Source organism: Neodiprion lecontei, chromosome 5 (genome assembly GCF_021901455.1).
Source record: "Neodiprion lecontei isolate iyNeoLeco1 chromosome 5, iyNeoLeco1.1, whole genome shotgun sequence".
In the NCBI taxonomy this organism is placed as follows: Eukaryota; Metazoa; Arthropoda; class Insecta; order Hymenoptera; family Diprionidae; genus Neodiprion; species Neodiprion lecontei.
The window spans coordinates 12,055,785-12,058,307 of record NC_060264.1 but is presented as its reverse complement, the minus strand read 5'-3'; the positions used below and the strand labels follow the sequence as shown (position 1 = coordinate 12,058,307).

The 2,523-nt window shown below is 36.8% G+C and overlaps 1 long non-coding RNA gene across 2 annotated transcripts; it reads right to left on the bottom strand.

The window, feature by feature from the left end:
• Nucleotides 1-344: 344 nt before the first annotated feature.
• LOC124294608 lies at nt 345-1,823 on the bottom strand. 2 transcript variants are annotated; one of them, XR_006904517.1, is made up of 3 exons: nt 1,500-1,823; nt 1,023-1,259; nt 345-943 (listed from the first exon to the last, which is right to left on the bottom strand). It is a non-coding gene; the product is annotated as an uncharacterized LOC124294608 (long non-coding RNA). The 2 variants fall into 2 exon arrangements; XR_006904516.1 differs by having other exon boundaries at nt 1,504-1,823.
• Nucleotides 1,824-2,523: the final 700 nt, after the last annotated feature.

The following is a 2,523-nucleotide window of genomic DNA, read 5'->3' as shown; positions in this document are numbered from 1 at the left end:
GCATAAAAATGTCTATTCTCGAAATGATGAGATTTAGTAAAGCACAGAAAAGATGGAAACGTAGAAGATAGTGAGTCTTTTGCAGCTAACAGAATAACTGAATGCTCAAATTTAACGAATTAGCGCGATTATTGATTATAATTTTAACTTAAAAAGAGGGATATTTCCAGACTGAGCGCTACTGATGCTAATTCAGCAGTCCCTTGTCTCCGTTCTTGGTACCAGTTAAATAGAAGAAAGTTGATCCTTATACTAGGGATCATTGTTGGTCTCTACGTGACTTTTTCCAGGAGGGGTGGAACTCGCCGTTATTAGAATATGAGATTTTGATGAAATAATATCTGTGCATTGAAGAAATTAAAGAAATGAAATGAAATGGAATTTTGAAAAAGGTACGCCAAGGCGGTACGTCGGAGCGTAACACCGCCCTGACTCTGTTGTCGTTAATTTCTCTCATCACCTTTAAACAGTATACTTGTTGGCAATTTAACCATTAACATCATTCCATATTCTGTATTCTATTCTTCCGCATCACGGAAGTTGGGAAATCTTTCTCTCATAATTTGTTGTTGAATTCGTTGAGCCAAAGCGCGTGGTCCTCGTCTGTTGTATTCTTCATCTTGATCCATCGGATCAACATCATTCTCTACGGGATGAGCTATCGGAGCTAGTTGTTCGTCATCTTCATTGTTTAATCGTAGTTGCACTTTCATGTTGTGCAGTACTGCACACGTATTAACAATTTTCGCTGCGAACGCTGGTTCATACATCAAGACTCGCTGGTATGACAAGCATCTCCATACAGATTTAAAAACTCCAGAAAACCGCTCGACGACGCTTCTAGCCTTACATAGTTGTTGTGTATATTGATGTTGTCGCGTATCTTCAGGAAAATTGGCCAGAGGTGTTAACAGCCAAGGCTCCAACGGATATCCAGCATCACCTGATGGAAAATATATTGATTTAGAAAAAAGTAGACTAAATATAATATGCATATGATGTATATAAAACTCAAACAGAACCTATGCTGTTTTGCTGAACAGTGAAAAATATTTTCGCTTTGACTGCGCTTAAGGTGTTAACCAAGATTCATCACAGCTTCTTGAGACAGGCGAAAAAGGCTGAGAAACTCTTCTCGTGGTAGCTGAAAAGGATTCTGAGCATCTCTCAGTCGCCTTCTTTCCACACGACGTTCGAGTCGACGTAATCTTTCCTCAAGAACGAATACATCCCAAGCAAGGTATTCGATAACCATGATCCTTTGAGATTGAAGATAATCAAAGAAACAGCGTAAATAATAGACTTAATAGTAGAAATGAATTATTAATGGAATTAATGAATAATTATATTTGTGGAAGCAACTTTGTGGGTTCTTCGGAGCAATACTACAATTTATAGGTTATGTTATTCTTTTTTAGAAAATGATGAAATCTATTCTACAATTTTTTCTGAAGTCAGTCTGCATTGATAATTTCTAATTACTGCAAAATTCAACTTACTTACTTGTTATTTCAAACGGCGTAATTATTTTTCACTTTCGGAGCACTTTTCGAAGCACTTTCTCGGAGTCGAGAAAAATATGTGAAACGCACACCACTCCTCTAGCTCGTGTGCAAAGTGTCGTTATAATGGTCGTTATAGCGTACCGAGGGGGTCTCTGAGCCTCGCTATCCGCTCGCACCGTAACGACGTCATAACGACACTTTTCGTTACTAATAACGACAAAACTCGCTAAGAATAGTGTACAGAATCGCATTTGTCGTTATAATAGCGACGCGGTCGGTAGCATAACGAAACTTGTCGTTATGAGTCCGTAACGACAGCATAGCGAGTTACAGAATCGCCCTACAGGAGTGGAAAAGAAAGAAGAAGAATAGAACATATCCTGGAAAATTTTTATATTTTGCGAATTTTCCAAAATAAATGATACAAACCTTTAACGTTTGGTAAGGTAAAAAAAGATTTTTCACATTTGTTTTGGAAAATATGCAAAATATCAATATTTTCTAAGACATTTTTTATTTTTATTTTTTCTTTTTCACTCCTATAAAGACCATTAGAATCTGATTTATTTAATTTTTTTTTCTATTTTCGCAACTTGAAAAAAATGTAGAAAAAAAAATATAAACTAGTTGCAGCCCACTTTCGTATTATGATAGATATTACTTATTTTTGACTCAAAATCTATGGACAAAATTTCAGAATTTAAAAAATAGCGTTTTTTAGCTATCCCTTTTTTACACAAAAACGATCGCCGCGCCACTTGAAGGAATAGCGAGAAAATCCTCGAAAAATGAGGCTTCTTTTGGAGTGGAATAAATGCGAAAAAAAAGTTATGCAAGAATCCGATGACATGAGGCCAATGACTCCTAGATTTCACTTGGAATGCCCCAATCGTCCATGCCTATAAACGAGATAACATAATGTTCAATGACAAAATTATAACGACCAGCTGCACGTACACGCACACACGGTCAGCTGAGCCGTATACATGATGGGCAGCGCAGCAGAACAAAATATCAA